This window comes from Plectropomus leopardus, chromosome 19 (genome assembly GCF_008729295.1).
Source record: "Plectropomus leopardus isolate mb chromosome 19, YSFRI_Pleo_2.0, whole genome shotgun sequence".
NCBI lineage: Eukaryota > Metazoa > Chordata > Actinopteri > Perciformes > Serranidae > Plectropomus > Plectropomus leopardus.
This window is the reverse complement of record NC_056481.1, coordinates 23,051,990-23,070,964: the sequence shown is the minus strand read 5'-3', so window position 1 is coordinate 23,070,964 and position 18,975 is coordinate 23,051,990.

Genomic DNA, 18,975 nt, shown 5'->3' with positions numbered 1-18,975 from the left:
TCAGCACAGCTCATCTTTTTTCTCTCTCTCTCTCTCTCAGTTAAATTGTTTTTCTCAAGTGTCAAAATTTGTCAAAAGCATTATTTTTTTTCACCCTTGAGAGTGGAAAAAAAACAGGCTGAACAGATGATGTTTCCTGGATGGCTGACTTTGTCAATCTTTCTCAATCTCCGGCCGAAATTTCAATCAAAGCAATTTGACTCCAGTCGTGGAAGTGGAGAGAACAGATGAGCAAAGAGGGAGGAGGAGGATAAGTAATGAGAGTGTGATCGATGAAAATACCCCGAGAGACTGGTAGAAACAAAAGCCATACATCTGAGGGACAGGTGTGCGCTGCGGAGGGAAACAGCAGCAGTTTGCTTTAAAAGGTTTACGCTAAGATGGAGAAAATGAATCTTCGGGGTAGTCCAGCATGGAACAAATTTGAAGTCAAACCTTTCGTAAACCTTCCAAGTCCAAAACAATGTCAGTCAACTGGTCTCTATAACAGATTTGGCCTCATACGCCATTGCTCAACACCACATCTTGCCTGCTAGCTTTATTGCCTCCCCAGCCTTCGCCTGTATTAGCATCAGGAATGCAGACTCGGCATGTTCGCTCACTGCATGCACGCTCATTTTTCTGACCTCATGTTCATGTAATAGTTGTGTATCACAGATTCAGCTTCAGGGGATATCTGTGAGTGACATGTTTGCGCAAATTTATGCTGGAGCATTGCGGGCGCACAGCCACTCTGTCAAATGGAGATTTGTAACATATCTACAAAAAATAGTGGACAAGCATCCTGGATTAAGTAGCACAAGGCAGACATGCTCGTTTAACAAAGTCAAACAGAATCTCTGAATGAGCCTATCAGGCAGGAGTATCTGATGGCACTGAATGTGACATATGGTCTTAATTTTAAGCAACAGCACTGAGCCTACCACAGGTGTAAGACTGTGTAAGGGGTTTTATTTTATCTGACATATAAATATTAATGGTAAGGTTGGGCAATATAAAGAAAAAATAAACAATGACATGACAAAAATGTCCTCACTGAATTTTTTTTATACCCTGTCAAGTAGAAATTATGTTTCAATCTTACTTACATATAATAACTGCCAGGGTTTTGTTCAGGAGGCATTTTTGTACCATATGGGGGTTGTAGGGAATATGTGTTTCCAGTCCCATTTTCTGAGGTAGTTGCTACTTAAAAATGGCAAGTTTAATTAAATCAGTCTTTCTAGGTTTTATGAACTTCAGTAAAATTAAGTTTACTATGTAATACATCTGTATTCTGCTACACACTAGTCACTCATATTTCTTTTTACTTAACCATGTTAAGAAAACAAAACTCGCAGATCTTGTCATGATTAAATTAAGCCAGACTAACTTGGTTTACTGTAGTTGTTGACACTTAGAAAGAACAAGTTAATTTCACTTGACATTGTTAAGTTGCAACAACTTCACAAAATTAAGTAAATACAGCTACATTTTAAGTAAACCTAAAAATTAGATATAAAGTGAAAAAAAATTAAGATTAAATAGTTTTTACTTTACTTTTTCAAGGCAATCAGTTTCTAAGATTTTTTTCAAGTAAGATCAACATGTCATATTTACAGTGTAGGAAAACATTTGACGTGTTGTCAAACAATGTCGTGCAGATACTCTTCAAAAGGGAAATTTTGTGGCGTAACGATTATTGAAAACATTTCCTCATATTAATAAAAATGTAATGGAGGGGGCATTCACATTTACTGTTCCAAATGATATAAATTGCATTTCAAAGAGAGGATGTTGACCATTTAGCTATTTTACCTGGTACCTGTAGTGCTGTTTATCAGTCTACATTGTTTTGGTGTGAGTTGAAGATACCAGCCATAGAGATATTCTTTCGAATAGAATGGAACTAGATGGCATTTGGCTTGTGGTGCTCAATGCGCTAAAAAATAAATAAATAAAAAATAATACATTTGAAAAAATGTCTCATGATCCAGTTACTCAAGATAATTCACAGACCTTAATCCAACAGTTTAACATTACAAGTATATGGAAATATATGTATTTTTGATTTTAGTTTGAGGCCTTTAAGAGGCCTGTAAAAACACTTTGTAATAGCTCTGGATGCATTGGGTCATTACAGGCAATACTGTAAACCAGTGAGCATGACAGCTTTATGGCAATATTTGATTCAAAGCACTTGCATCTAATATGATTAAGTATCTTAATTTGTAAGACATTTCGTCTCGTCAATAAACAGACATTCCCATCTGTTCTTATATCTACAAACATAATCTCAATTGAATTGCTAGCAAATTTACAATAACAATATACTTATAAAACAATATGAAATAAAATTTACCGTAATAAAGGATTTTATCCATATTCTCCTGCCCAAATTTATGATAAAATCTTTTATAATAATCAGTGACTTCCTCCTAAGCATAGTATCAGATGTTACTCCAGCACCAGGCCTGATTAACTACACATTATAAAGATCTAACACATAAGATAACGAGTGGGACGAGCAAACAAATAGAACATTTAGATACATGGTGTTCTATCGAGAGAGAGGAGCACGAGAGCAGCTTTTGTTTCAACACACACAAGCACATAAAGGCAAACAACCAGAGCTCCCCTGCGAGCCACAGGCACACGGTTTTATTTATGAATTTAATTTGTGTTTTTCTTTAAGAGGCACTTGGCGGCCTGCCTTGACACAGAGGGGAGTTAGGACCCAGAGGAGGACAGCCAGGGAACACTTTAAATTAGAAGCAGACCGTCTCTCTCTCTCTCAAAAGACAAAGAGACGAAGGAGGAAGCGGAGGGAGAGAAGAGAGAGAGAGACAGAGGAGTCTGGAACTGGTTTTGTAGCCACATCTTGTAGGAAATCCTGAACAGAGCATGTTAACGAGGGACACCGAAACCACGAGGCTCCCCTCCCTGCGCATTGTGTGTGTGTCACAAAGTACAATACACACTCGGATAGACTACATGTGCCCACTGAGCCAATACGCAACGAGAAAACATACTGTACTCCGAAATCACACATATGGCAACTACGCAATGCATAAATACAGGTAAACACACTCACACTAGATTACATATTGCACAAACAAGCGTGTTTCACGTCACTTACACACACACCAACACACACAAACCTCTCCGGGGATCAGACAGGGTTTCCCTCTCAGTCTACATCTGCAAACTGTATGTAGTTACCCAGAGACGATTGCACAACGCACACACAAACACTCACGCACACACCACACACACAAACAAACACACACACACACACACGCAACAGAGCAGTGAGACCTCCCCGTGCGCTTGTATACCAGCCCAGCTATGCTGAGTTAGCCTATAGTAATAATAAATGAGGACTAATAAAGAGCAGATCTTACAGAATGGTATGCAACAGTATGCACACTTGTTATAAACACACACACCGGGGGGGGGGGGCAGGGAGGATGATATAGTGGTGACTAAGAGAAAATATTAATCAAGACAAAAAGCAGATCTCGCCCTCTTTTCTCATCCTGCATGTGGGACGGCCTGCACCCTCGGGTGGAGCGGATGCATTTTTCTCCCAGAAATGATATTGTCACATTTATGAATGTGTGGGAGTGTCTGGATGCAATATGTGTGATGGAGGAAGAGGGGTCGGACTGTTTGCATTTAGGTGTCATTTGTATCTGTGTGGGATGCAGGTATTGTGGATTTCTGGCATATTCTATTGAGCTGTTGTTGGCGTGCAAGTGTTTGCCGTAGCTGGTGGGCTTTGAGATATATGGATTTTTTTTATTTATTACTTTGTCCAACTTTTTTCATTACTTCTCACTCCAGAATGCAGTTACTAATCTAGCATGACTGTGTCTAAAGCAATAATGCTGAGCAGTCGTCACATAGTGCTGTGTATGAAATGTAATGAGAATCGTACTTTACAATGTCACATATTGATACTTAACAAGTGTTTCCAAAGTGTTTCCCACGTAATTAGAATCCATGTTTGGCGGTAGCTTGTATTTGTCCCTTTTTTATCATTCTGTGTTCCCTCTCTAAATATGTACATTTTTGGCATGTCTATGAATGCTGCGCAGGCAAACACAGGAGTGGTGTGCCTTGATAAGTTTGTGTTACTGTGTGACTTTGGTGAATACAAACTGACTCTTTAAAACACTGAAGAATGCAAACTATCCCTTTAAGTGCATTATAAAAAATTACTAAACATCCCTACACAGCTGAAACTGACTAATTACGAACTTAAGAATTAAAGTTATAGTTTGGTATTTAGAAAAAATATGGGTTCTAACTTTCTTGCTGGTGGTGCATAGGCCAATCTAAAAACAAGCCAAATTATATCATACAAAATGTTGGTGTGAATGTGAGAAATCTTTAAAAGCTGACAAGTAAAGCACAGGTGTAACTAACAACGATGGCTCTGTTCCACTTACTGACCTAAAAATAGGCCAAAAAAGAAAAGTGAAAAACAATAACAAACAGGAAAATGACCCCCAAAAAGTGCAAAAAATGTAAATAAATATATGTATATTTTTTCCCATGCCAAGTTGGTCATTGCAATTTTTTCATGTTTTTGAAAGAAATCAAACCAATTTGCACAGGTTTCAAAGGGTTAAATAGTGTGTGAAAGGCGTCTGAAGGCTGCACAGGAAAACTGTTCTGATGTCCAACTGGGTTTTAAAGGGTAAACAGTTACTCTTTAATAATAGCACAACATTTAATAATAAAGTATGTTTCTTCCTGACAATCAAAAACCTAGCTGCATTGACAGCAACAACGGACAAATCCACATGGTGTTTTCTCCTATATTTACATGAAACTCAATTCATCACGTGATGAAACACAGCTGCTACTGAGCCCCTTCACCAGGATGACTCCATCATCAGGTCCTAATGCACTGAACAGTGACATCGTTCTATTTGTCAGTCTAACAGATTACACCTGTTTCACCTGACCTTGTAAGCACCTTTAAATCTGGTAAGCCTCAAGCTCGTGGGACTTGATCCCATTCCCTCTGCAGCCGATCCCAGCACAGGTGTAGCAGTAACAAGGATGCTGAGGGTCTGCACTTTCACAAAATGCTGTGATCTGATTCTGGAGCAGCTACTATCACACAGTCACCCCTGGGACATTAAGCTCTAATGGCTGCGAAACTGTAAATGTCACAGTGATTTGGGCCAAGCGCCGAGGGGAGAGAGCCCAACAGTGTGTGTGCGTAGTGTGTGTGTGTGTGTGTGTGTGCGCCTTCATGTGTGTGTGTTTGTGTTCATGTGTGTGCGTGTCTATTGTCATGTCACTGCCACTGCCTGAGCAAAACGGATCGTAGTGAAAGGGCACTGAAGTGAAGCAGAGTAATTACAGTATGACAAAAGTAAGTACACAGACAGCAAACACACACACACACATGCACACACATACATAAACACAGAATTTCCCATACATTAGCTGTACACAAGCCAACAGCATATCCATATATAGTAAATATACTGTACATTATATTAACATACTTAACCCACATATGTATGTTTGTGTATGGGGTAAAGCTTTGCTTAGAGGCCCATGGGTAACCCTGGTAGTCATAGATACAAGATTTATTAACTGCTCATTTAGCGTAATGCGCACCACATACAATACATCTTCAATATAGCCTCTACATATAAGCTTAATAGAAAGATGAGTGCATGAGTAATGATGATGAAAGTCATACTGTTGGGATTTCTAAATACCCTGGTATAACGTTATACCATTATATTGCCCAAGCCTATCGTAAACTGTAAAAACAAAAAACAGAGCTGCTACTGCTAAATTCTGATATATTAGCATCCAGTACCTGCTTCTGCACACATTGGGGACATATTATACAATGGGTGTGCTATCAATACATGTTTCTGACTGTAACTTGTAACCTTAGAAAATAATGCATGAAATGCTCATTGATCTTGGAAGTATTGCTGGGACACGCCAAGATTTACAGTGTGAACACACTGTTTAATCTATTCATAATTATGCACACATTTGGAAAAGGTTTGATGGACCTGCGGTGCCTACTCACAGTTGCTATGCTATGATTGGACGATAGCAAGCGGTCAACTGCGATGACCGTGTGCTCACTCGTGCAGACACACAACACATGTGCTCATCAATACACGGGCATGTTTGAAAAGCCAGTGCCTCCTTTCTACTGTAGGCCATTTCTTAATTACACACACCACGGGGGGATTAAACACAACAGACGTCCATAATGACCGAAAACAAACACACATGCTAATACATACACACACATCCCCTCTGGTGGTCAGCCCACTGTGCAGACATGGCTGGTAAAGTTCATTGGCTTTCACCCAGCCTCTACTGTATCTGTATTAACTGGAACAAAGCAGCCTTACTGCACATGTCATGCCAAATGGTGCAACGCGCTTCAGGCACACTGTGGAACCTAATAGAGAGAATGACTATCACGCAATCTACTGTTGTATGATTATGCTGTGTAATGTACTGCATTTATATTAATGGACGATTTATTAAACCTCTGGCTGTAGGAGGAGGCATGGAATGGACCTATGGGAGCTATAAATAAACAAGACTGTGGACGGGCCATACGTGCACACTGATGTAGCCACACACAAACGCACACAGGATCTTGTGCACGGCCGGGCTGAAAGGCCAACGGACATATCATGACTCTTATATAATCTTTCCGCCCCCAGAGGTATTTATATCCCTCGTTTGTTATCTATAATAAGACATCTCGCTCTTTTTTTTCTCGCTCCTTCACTAGACTCCCCGGTCCTGCTGCGGGAAAATCCTGATTAGTGTCCTGATGACTTGACAGAGAGCGATCGAGATCGAGATACAGAGAGGGAGAGGGAGGAGGAAGAGGAGAGAGGTGGAGGGAGAGACAAAAAAATGCAGAGTGTGACGTAAAGGATGTATTTCTGTACGCCGCAGCATGTGCGTGAATTATTGACAATACTGGCGATTCCGCGGCGGGGCTGATTTGACAGTGATTGGACGCTCTGCATGTTTTTCCTTTGAGAAGTATGTGTGTGTTGATACTGAGATAAGGTCGGCGGTCAGATCTGGTGTTTGTCAAAGCCACCTGAGTCCCTAGTTAGTAACAAGGTCTAAAAAGAGGACTTCTGTCAGACGTGGCATCCCCTGCTGTGCTGCTCACCAACTTATCAATCTGAGGAAAAAAAACTGCTGGAAAGGAGCAGATATCATGGGAAGTATGAGCAGAGGGTGGAGCAGGAATGTGGAACAAAGGAAAAGACATGATAGGAAAGAGGCAGATTCCTTTCGTTATAGTAGATTGTAGTTTAAAAAAAAGAGAGAAAGGAGGGCAGTTTGAGGACATATGTCTGGAAATAAGGACTGAAATATGTGGTGGGATAGAGAGAAGAGAGTGGAGAAGAGGAAGCGTAGGAGTTAGCAGAGAGGTGAAGGAGAAAGGAGAGAAACTAAGGAATTGGCTATGACGTGGGGCAGATGCAGCCGCGGTGAGACAGTTAAAGAATAACTCGATTCAGGTGCCCGATGAGATTTTGCTGCTGTGTAAGAGTAAGTGTATAGCTTGCCCACCCCCCCACTCCCCCCCCCACATCCTCCTTCTTCATCTATACCCCCACCCCCTTCTGTTGCCATTCTGCAGCCAAGCTCAAGTCTTCTACAATACCCTAATGAGAAAAAGCTGGTAGGAAAATCCTGGACTGAGTCCTACATAAACTTACAGCCATCTCACGGAACAGCCCAAGAGGAGGGGGGCTGAAGAAGAAGAAAAAAATGTTGAAAGAGAGCAAAAAAAAAAAAAAAACAAATTCAGAAAGGTCATATCCTCATTCCTTTTGATACACTATGCATGTGTAGAGACTGTGTCCATATATCCATCTTTATGTCAGATGGAAACAGTTTATTTGGACTAAACTTGAGATCTAGGTAATATTTTTGAAATTGTTAACATAGTGTTTAAAGCAGGCAATCAGCATTACCAAAAGCTGTAATACTGATCTTTTAGATATTACCTTATCTTCTTTTGTTTTAATTTATGGTCTGTAAATGTATTACCTCCACCCAAGGAGGATATGTATTATGTTTGATTGATTTGTTTTTTGGTTGGTTTGTCAGCAAGATTACAGAAAATCTAGTCGCCCAATTTTCATGAAACGTGAAAACGTGTAGTGTAGGCCACGGAAGAACCCATTACATTTTGGCGCAGATCAAAATCAAAATCAAAATTGTGAGATATGGCATTTGGCCTTGTCAGAGATCTGTGCTTTCCAAATATCATCCTCATTAACGGTACTGTTTCTATGATTTTAGCCATGAACTGCAGCTTACGAACTTATCTTCATACGTAAGAGTAAATGAAATATTTGACATCTGCCTGATCTAAAGCCAACCCTCCAACCAGTCAAGGGCAAATTATCCAACCAGTCAGCCATTCTGCAATCAGTTAGACAATCAACCAATCAAATACCAAAGTAGTCAACAAACCAATTTGCCAACCAATCAGTAAATCACACAATCAACCCATCAAATACTCAACCCATCAAACCACAAATCTGCCAATCAATCAAGAAACATCACAATTAACAAGCCAACCAGCAAAACATCTAATCATCCAATTGGTAAAACAACTAAACAAACCAGCCAACAATCTTCAGTCAAATCAGTCAAACATGGACCAATTAAATACCCAACCAGTCAAACAACCAATCTACCGACCAGTGCAACCAGTGATTACATTTTTGGTCTAATATGAACTCTCTGTAAATGCACTTTCAAAAATTGTACAGCAACTGTTGGTCAATAATTTCCCTTTTGGATAAACTATAGTATCAATTCATGTTTTCCTAACTAACACTCAACCATTTTAAATTGTAAACTTTCATGTTCCAGTCAACCAACCAACCAGTCAGTCAACTATTCAGACAATGAACCGGCCAACCAATGGAACAAGCACCCAATCATCTAAACACTCAGTCAATAAAAGTTATCAACCAGTCTACTAAGCAGCTAACTACTCAACTTGTTAAACACTCAAGCAGTCAAACATCAGGCCATCCAACTACTCAACCAGTCAACCATCCAACCACCCAACCAGTCAGCCATCCAACCACCAAACCAGTTGACCATCCAACCAGTCAACCTTTTAATCAGTCAACCATCTAGCCACCAAACCAGTCAAGCAACCAAACAGTCAACCACCCAACTATTCAACCAACCACCTAACCAAACATCAGACCATCAAACAGTCCCACCGCTCCATCAAACCAATCATCTAACCAGACCGCTGTTCCAGATAATTAACTGCAGATGACAGTGACTGAATGGTTTGCTTTTTCAGACATCTTAATCATGACAAGCCGTTTTCTGAAGTAGCAGTAATTAACTGCCAGGTTTTATTTGCACTAATTGTTCTCCCTGTACAAATAATTGATTGAAAATCAGTGACAAATTTGCTGTCTGGAGACAAACACACACACGTGACTGTGCATCACAAACCACAGACAATATGAGAGGAGTTACTGTCGCTGGAGGCGAAAACAAAGAATATGAGCGGGTGAGACACACACACACTGTGAAGTGATTTTTACAGGGCTGCAGACGACAGCACATCTGCAAAAGTCTGTGCTCCATCCCTCCCTCTCAGTTTCATTACCTCCTGTTATCAGACCCCTCCCTTGCTCCTCTTTTCTCTTTTCCTCTCAATCTCCTTCTTTTCCTCCGTTGGGGAGCTAGCCTGTGGTTTTTACGGGATTCACATTAATTTGTTAACTAGGCCACCGGAGTCATGGGGTGGAAGAGCACAACACGGTCTGACAAGAGAAATAAAGCCACAAAACACAAGCGCGTAAAAGTTTGGCCGCAGCTCCCTTGCCCCCAATCAGAAAGTCACACGCACAAAAAAAAATGGAGAAAGTGAGACATCAGGAAAAAAATGCAGAAACCTCGAAATTATAGAAACCTCCAATACATATTCACGCATTCACGAAAAAGCGTACACGTACGCTGACACATGGACACAGTCAAACACACGCACACATTCAGAGAGACAGTGAGAGTGCTTCCTGCTGCTGTCTGGCAGCCTACAGGGGAGTTTGTGGTTTGCCCCTGAATCACTGTGGTCGTAGACTCACCGGGTGTGTATCAGGTTAGCCAGTCCTCCCCTGCCAACACACACACACACAAACACACACACACACACACACAGCTGCCAGGCCAGGCAAGGCCCACAAACTCAGTCAGTGCTCTGACATACACTAAGGCAACTGGGTTACTCTGAGAAACCAGGTTACGTATGTAATCGGAGACTGCATGATGGTTTTACCAGAAAGCAGCCATGAACCACAGCTTCAGAGCTCCACTGTGAATCAAAACACACAGTATTCCAATTCAATCCATTCTCAGTGTTTAGATTACGCAGCTCGGGCTTTCTACTGGATGTAAAAGACAGACAGGCAGACACCTTGAGTACTTACAATTGATTACATGATTTTTAGTCACTTGTAAATTAGTGTCTGGTGCACCATGACATTTTTTCCTTTGGTTTTCTGTCACTTAATTCTTCATCTGTCTTTCCATGGTCTCTAAATAAATATTCATACAAAAGCCAAAATATGGCTGAGTTACAAATTATAGCCAACAAGAATAAATAAGGGATGGGTGGAATTACCTGTCTTGTTACCTGATGCAATTCCTCAAATGGGAAACTCATTATAATGTACATTCCCAGAGAGACACGTCATACTCACTGTTGTATTTCTTTCTCTTTTTAACACAAATACTAGTTTTATTTAGGAACTAATGCAGCTTGCACCAGTTAATGAGTGTCAGACCAACAAATATACAGTTACTGTGATTAAGGCTGCACCTAACGATTATCTTTTTATCAATTAATCTATCGATTATTTTTTCGATTAATCTCTCGATTATTTTTTCGATTAATCTATCGATTATTTTTTCGATTAATCTATCGATTATTTTTTTATTGATCTAACTATCATTTTTTTATTACTCAATCAATATAAGAACAAATTTACCAAAAATAAAATTTTAAAATGCTGCAGGGCATTATTACCCCCCAAAAAATAGCCCAGTCTTAACTGGTAATCTGTGTTTTACAGTCTGATATAAAGTCTCTCCAAAACAAAAATAATGCCAGAGCTTGTTCCACTCAAGTAAAAGGAATGTAGTGCAATGTACATTTAGCAATCTAACAGCAAAATAGATAAAACAAGGTAAAATTAAAGTCACTTTTAAGAGGAGTAACAAAACAGTTACTCTTTGTTACAGTAACAAACCTTCAAACCGTCACAAGTAAAAAAACGGCAAGGCACCATTTCTGTGTGCTGCAGCTGACACGCGGCTGAGATGCACCTGACAAGCGCTGCTCAGACGGGCAGCATGCATGCTCTAACTTGATACATGAGCACCGAAACAAAAACAACACGATCGGCGCTGCTCACGCTCTCATGGCACGCGCTGTGTGAAACGGTGCAACGCATCGACGCACGTTACGTGAATTGACGTATTTACTAATCGATTACGTCGACAAGTCGCCCCAGCCCTAACCGTGATACATAATAACATATACCTAGATAGATTTTGGCCCTTTCGCCCACTTCTACTTTTGTCCATGATATAGTGTTTACAGGTGCAGTAAGGAAGACAGAACTGGCTGTGAAAATTTTCCACAAGTTCCATCAATACATGTTAGTGTTGTTCTCATTTATGCAGATAGAATGGTGAAAGCTTTATTCACTTTTGTTCTTTAACGAAGCAAAGTGCCATGCTTTTTTTTCAGTTTACCTCTCTTTCAGCTATGTTTCTTTCAGTGTTAAGGCTAAACATCAATACAGTGCATCCATGGTGAAAACTGAATGTGTTGACGTATAGAAGCACTGCAGTGCTCCAGCCAGACATCGATAAAACTATATATAAACCTACATTGAGTTCTGTTATGTGAGTGAGATTTCCATGAGGAGGAATTCTTTTGTACCAACTATGAACGCAATTTGCAACAATATGCTAAATACAACATTTGCTCAAAAAACACTTTTTTTTTTACTGGGCTGAAAGATACCCAGCTGGTACTTTTGTAAATTGTAATAATGAATCACTTTGTGCACACCAAAGGAAGGGATTTTCCCAGGAAACACCGACGAAACACCAGGTGTGTATAGTCGAAAATTTAAGTGCTTTAATGAGCTGACTATAGGTTGAAACCGTAGTGCAGCAATCAGCAATAGAAAGTCAAGAAATGAGTAGCAGGCTGAGCACAAAGAAGGGGCTTCTTTGTGCTCAGTCTGTTTGCAGTTTAACAGCTTAAACAAAGCTCCTCATTAAGAACAGACCTCATACTGAGTCGTCTACTCACACCTTACTGCAGTCTGAGCTCTGCCTCGGCCTCGCTCCCTTCCACCATCTCTCTCTCTTGCCCTCCTGCCATCTCCTCTTGATTGTCACTCCTGTTATTCATCAGTAATTGGCACTTTCAACGTGGCGCTGACTGAATTTCACACACGTACTGTATAGTGTGTCAGGAGCGTTTCATTGCCAGTAAACTGATCTATCAGTCAGTGAATCAATGTTTGGATCAAGTTCAACACATTATGCGAAAAGAACCTTCACTTTCTTCAAACAACCTTTGTGTCTGTGAGCGTGTGGCGAGTGTGTATACGGCAGATGTTATTTGGATTTTGGGGCACACAGTAGGAGCCGCGCAATCTGGACAGCAAAACATCATTGCAATTATGCTGGTAAATACTGCAACTAATATTTGGATCGGGACACGATGAAAGCTCGCTCATTTCCTCAAGCTGATGCCAAGAGCAAAAGGCTCAGCGATAAAGCTCTACTAACTAGCAGTAAATTCTGAATGTAACAAAGAGTTTCTAGCACAATAACAAGGCCCTACGCCCACACACACGCCTACATGGGTAGCAGCTACAGTCAGCGCTCAGTGTTTTTGACCGTAGCTGTGATTTCATTAGAGTTCTTTGGTTGGCAGTTATGTAAGTTTTTTATTCTACCACTTAGTTTCCATCTTAAAAGGGAAAATAAAAAATGAGTGCAGAGAGAGACAGAAGTGTCTCTGCCACTCCAAAAGTTCAACTCTTTTTACAGTGAGCTCACAGAAACGTGTCACTGGATACATATTTGTTGTTTCCTTTTACTTCTTAAACTTCTCAATGGCAAAACACTTTCTGTTGATCCCCAGAGAATGCATCAGAGCATTTTAGCAATGGGTTTGACATGTTGGTGAAGAGAGCAACAGCATAGTTGAAGGTTTTCCAGTAAAGAAAAGCAAATCAACATCACAGGTTTGCATTGCATTTTAGTCAACTGAGGATGGACTCCATGTGTATGTCACACGATTTTTGCAAAGTTGCAGTTCCAAGAACTGGCCTTATTTGACTCAACTAACGGGATACTGATGATTAACATTAACAGCATAGATATCTGCGCCACTCAAAATTTCTACATAGCATTGGATGGAGTGACTGTGTGATTTATCTCTCACAGGACATGGACAAGTGAAATGAAGCAATAATTAAAAGATTTTAAAGATTTAAAGGATATTTTTGTATTGTTTTTTTTTTCAACCTTTTACCATATTTTGTGTTTAAGTGACTAACAGGAACAACAATATTTAAAACTGGTCCAATATTGAGCAAGACCACAGCAGCTGTCAGCTGCGAAACAGGCTGCAATGTAACCACTTGGGGCATTTAGCACCGTCAATTTACGTCCACTAAACTGCCTGTTTTTGCCACCGCATAAAAGCATATGAAAAGGACTCCTACATAGTTTGGCCTTTTTGTTAAATGGTAGAATACTTTTTGTTTACCCAGAAATAGCCCAGAAATAGCTAGTGCCAAAGCCACCAAAGTCCTTTTAAATAAATAGTATTTTACTTTCATTATAAAACACACTTCATTCAAAGTTTTAGAAACAAAATAAAACTCACAAGAGCCATCCTGGTTCGTCTTTCTTCTGTTCAAGCACTGTACAAATTCTGTTTTGGTTGAAATAAACCCTTGATTCACTAAGTTGGATGTGAAGATATGCTGGCTCCATACACGTTAAAGTTGGTTAAATGGAGTCTGGTGGGTTTTGGGATAGCAAATTTAGGGCTGTTTCTGGGGGAAAAAAAGGTCTTTCCCTGCAGAGATCACTCGTAATGTTGTCAGACACTGACAGTTTATTTCTAGTGTTTGTTTTTGCCACTGAGCCTGTCAGCGGCAAAAACCACTTTCAAAAACTGTTGTTCATAATAGTCACTTAGACACAAAAACGTGGGAAAATAGGGAGCAGGTTGAAAAATACAGATGTTACCCTTTAAGCCAGTCCCTTTTTTACAAACTTTCAGCAAAACATTTTCAAGCCAACTTGCTAATAGCCTGTAATCTCTAACCAATTATCCTAACTGGTCACCAACTAGTCCACAAAGTGTCTGATTGGGCTACAATGAGTCAGGGAGGCATCTGATTGGTCAGCTATCACCCAAAATTATTGTCAGATTCATTAACAACTCATCAACCCTGGCAAAGATTGAGCAACTGGTCATCAGTGGGGTTATGTGAATGTCAACAACTAGTCAGGGAGGCTTCTGATTGGCCAACAATAACTAAATCAGTGCCAGCTGACTTGTCCATTTGAAGAGCTGCACTTTACATAAAAAACCTGCTTTGAAATATCTCAGCTAAGCATATGTTAAATGATTGTGTGTGCTGCTCAAAATACACACAAAAGTACGAGCAAACACACACCAACACAGATCCGCATCCCTTGTGGCAAGCACTTTACATGCAAAATACATGCAAGTCACATCACATGCTCAGCGAGACGCATGAATCACGGGAAAAAAGCCCCCCAAAGCCCCGCTCCGACACACACACACACACACACACACACACTAAAAAGGCCTTGCATGGTTAAGTAAATGAATACTTCATCAAACATAATCTTTCAGTGCATAAGCAGAGTTCATGTCAGCCCCCCAGTGACTTTAAGCGAACATATAGATCCAGTTCAGACAGAGAAGATGAAAAATGTGTGCGCGCGCACACACACACACACACACACACACACACACACACACACACACACAGTATGCATCATCTAAACTGCAGACACATGATCACACACACCTATGATAGAAGTTCAGATAGAATTTGCAATGTGGATCAAACTCGCAAACTGCGAGAAGTCTGAAATTCTTCAAGGAAGCAGGAGAGGGTGGGTTAGGGTTGGGGTGGAGGGATGGGTTAGCAGAGGAAAAGAAATATGAAAGTGAAGTTGATGGCGGGTGCAGGCCTTCTTTTTCACCTCTTAAAAAATGCTCTCTGAAATCCCACTCAGCTCTCCAACTGAGCCTCCCTTTTTATTTTATTTTATCCCTTTTGTCCCCCCACTGTTCTTTTTTCTTGCTCTTCTACTGGTTTTGGAGGCTGTCAGAGATGGCATACACACACACGCATACATACACACTCACTCTCCAGCCAACATGAGGCTTTTAACTCCAGAGGAGGAAAAAAGTGAGGGGTCCGGGGAAAAAAAGAAGCAGGCCACGAGTAGGAGGAGGGGGAGGAGGAGGAGTGAGGGGAGAACAGGCGACGGGGAGGGCAGGAGACATTTTCTGCTGATTAAGTAAGTGTTTGCTTCGGCTTCCATTATTTGACAGGCGCATCAGAGCGACGAGCAACAAATGTGAAAGTCCGCTCCGCTGAAATACAGAGTGAGAGAGCGAAACAGAAGGGGAAAAAAAAAACAAATCGGTAGCATATTTTTCGCCCCAAAATCCCTCCACTCCCTTGAGCGCTAGCAGTTTTTGTCGGCCTTCCAAGCAAGGCTATTTCGACGCAATGACAAACACCTAGCCTGGCCAGGTGTCCTCCCTCACTGTTCTGGGGCCGTGTAATCCGCTGCTTAAAATCAGTGTGTGAGCAAAGGATAGAGAGGCGCTGGACACGGTCCCAAACTCCCCTCCTCCTCCTCCGTCTTGGCACAACATCCAGCTCCAGAGAGGAGACACCTACGGGAGTCCTGTGGAAGTGTGTGTATGTGTGTGCTGCTTACACAACGCTCACTCACTCACACAAAAGCTCTCACTCTCTCTCTCTCTCTCTCGTGCACAGATTCTGCAGGAATCATTAGCAAAACCAGCAGAGGGAATTTCACACAGGCAATGTGCCGGGCAAAACATCACTCAGAGCGCACACCCCAGGGGTCTTCAATTAGACCCTAAATACCTCAGCGAGTATCCAGGGGTCCTAATTACTTCAGACTGCTGAAAATGGCCGCGGGCCGCCTGAGGCCGAGGGCTTACCGAGGATATGCCTGTTTAGAAAAAGATTCTGGCCCCGAGATCAGTCGGGTTTTCCTGTGTTGTTGGTCGACGGCGTCAGACAGAAGAAGCGGTCTGTGTGCATCAGAGCCGAGGCAGAGCTGGCTGCTGCTGGTGTGCTGTGGATGTATTTATAGCAGGGGAAGGAGAGACCACTGCAGGATTAATTCTCCAACAAGAAAGCAAAGAGAAACAGAGAGACAGTGGAGGAGAGGAGGGCCACAGATTGAGAGAGGAAGAGTTAAAAATATGGCAAATCTGCTCTCTAAGCATCAGCATACACACATTCAAACACAGGTGCGTGCGCGAGCGCGCGCACACACACACACACACACACACACAGAGGGGACAGATCGATCTCAGTAGCGTTATAATGCATTACAGAAGCAGTGACCTTTTTCTAAATTGGTACAGATAGAGATTAAAGGGCAAATGAGAAAACACACGTCTACATACGAGCCTCACAGCCTCGGGGACGCAGGTACATATATCATCACAAATTACCCGGCGGTCCCTTCAATACCTGCAAATCCTCATTAATATTTGACAGCATTCTCTGTGAAACTTTGTCAAACAGATCTGTGGCAAACCACAGGCCTAATTTGACTTGAAAAGATCAGCCAACATGAGGAAAAAAAATTCAGGACTCAAACGCGGCCAAGACTCCAGAAATATCCAACTTCAGGGAAAACTATTGTACATTTATCAATACATGAATCCGGGCCAAACGTCTATGATGCAGATACACCCATGGGTGATGCAATGGACTTTAGGTCAGCATTTATAATGCAGGCTAGCACACACTGTGCATCCTAGCGTGTAAGCAAAAAAGGTTACATTTCATACCAGACATAACAAAACAGGTTGACACATTACGCCGGATGGAAGTTGTGAAAGACATCTCAAAGAGTTTCTTGGATTCTGTGAGTGGAGACAGATGCTGCCTCACAAGGTCTCAGAGGAAATTTTATTGGATCATTGAGATCAGATCCTGGATCAGATTTTTGTGATGCATTATTGACATTGTGGATCCCATTTGACAGATTCTTTCTGCAGCTGAAACAATAAATCGATTGGCAGAAAGTTAATCAGCTACTTTACCTAATTCCGTTTTATCATTTTCTGCTTTTCATTTTCTTATGTGGCAGTAAATCAATATCTTTGGGTTTTGGACTTTTGGTTGAGAGAAAACACATCACCTTGGGCTTTAGGAAGCTGGGGTGGACATTTTTTGGACATTTTAATGATGAACAATTCAACAAAATAAGTAGTTTGTAAGACCTGATGATCATCCATCATACAAAGGACAAATTATTGTACAAATTTGATAGTTATCATACAGAGAGCAACACTGTACAACTTGGGAAACATGTAAATGCACAAGCTTGATATCACACTGTGCAAATTTTCAGGCTGCTCAATAATAATGCCTCTTTTCCAAATATCCTCCATCTCTGATTTGTTTATTGCTTAGCTTCGACATCATCCGGATTATTGTATTGTACTTAAAACCTGACTGCAAGGTAACAGCCCAGCTGGCCACAGAGATCATTAGATGCTGATATTTGGTTGAACTTATGTCATGATGTTGGGTAACAAAATTCAATATCAGGACAACGTTAAATGCACACTTCAATTTGATGTAGAATATTGATGATAATGTTGATGAATTATTGGTTTTAAGTTGTGCTGTTAAGTTACCAAAATCCAACATCTTCCAAATGCCTCATGCCAACTTCATCTTGATGCAGAAAAACAACGTGTAGTTAGAGGGTATGGAGAATAAGAAAACATCTGCAAAACATCAGCGTTAACATCCACACAACCTGAAATTCTAACATCATATCATCAACGTGATTTTCATTCCAATCAAAATTTAAAGTCTGTCCAACCTGAGAATCAAATATCTTTCTTATTTCATACTGACATCCAGTGCCAGATGGGAGTGTAGCAATCTGTCTTCAGACATTTGACTCTTCCACTCCAACGTAACAACAGAATACAAGCTTTAACTCAAAGAACACAGGCTAATGAAACAGGCAGAGCCATACAGGGTGAGCCGCTAACTCATAAAATTAGATTTATGAAAGTGTTGCCTTGCTTACAACAATATCATACAATATAGCAATATAGCATAATATATTGAATCGTAACCACTGTATCATGATATGTATCGTATCGCCAAATTCGTACTTTTTTTTTTAAAGATTATTTTTAGGGCATGGGAAATAGAGAGGGACGGAACTACAGAACTACAAGCTGGAATTGAACCTGGTCAGCTGCAAAGGACTCAGACTACATGGGGCTCACACTTTACCAGGTGAGCTGGAGGTCACCCCATATCCACAGATTCTTGCCAATACACTCACTTAGCAGCTATATAGCGGGTCAAAGTCTGAGAACTGACAGGACGTTGATCAATATAGAACAGTAAGACAAAATGACTAATTATACCAATTAAATAACCGTCCCAACCAACTCATTTCACTCACATATACAATCTTCAGTTCTTACAAATGAGGAATGTGCTGCTGAAAAGTGGGGGTCCCAGTGGGTGTGTCCCATGAGGTAAAAATGTTTGAGAATCCCTGACTTGGCTAACAGTACCAAGGATCGCCTTTGCT